Source organism: Penaeus monodon, chromosome 27, assembly GCF_015228065.2.
Source record: "Penaeus monodon isolate SGIC_2016 chromosome 27, NSTDA_Pmon_1, whole genome shotgun sequence".
Taxonomy (NCBI): domain Eukaryota; kingdom Metazoa; phylum Arthropoda; class Malacostraca; order Decapoda; family Penaeidae; genus Penaeus; species Penaeus monodon.
The window spans coordinates 36,530,363-36,530,903 of NC_051412.1; positions in this window are offsets into that span (position 1 = coordinate 36,530,363).

A 541-nucleotide genomic window follows, 5' to 3' on the forward strand; every position below is an offset into this window, starting at 1 on the left:
AATTGTAGACTTCATCATACAGAAAGCTTTTTTGGTCAACTTCAAACCAGTAAATATAGCATTTGCTTTAGTCTGGAGTTACTTGTAATGTACAGCATTTGCTGTTGTGAGTTGAGTCATATATCCGTATTTCCAAATATCTATATCTTGTCTTAAATAACACAAAAAGTTGTTATCTGAATTTTTGTCACTTATTCTCAACCATGCAGTTCCTTGGTTAATATTTGGCTGTTTTTTTGTGATTCCTTACAATATCTTATGATTCCATATATTTTTCATCCCACAAGTGCCTTAGGCTTCAACAGGATACTCTGGAGCTGTTCCATAACTGAATAATCATGAATGCTTTTCTAGTTATGTAAAGCATTCTGGTTTATTCCCAACCTTTATCAAGTCTATTTTTAGTGCATTAATATGATGGGTGTCTATAACATTGGTTCTCAACCTGTGTGTTGTGATTACCTCCCAAGTGTGTTTGCAGATGAATATACCTTTCTTTTGAACTACTGCCATTTTAGTCTGAAACTTTAAAAAATGCAGA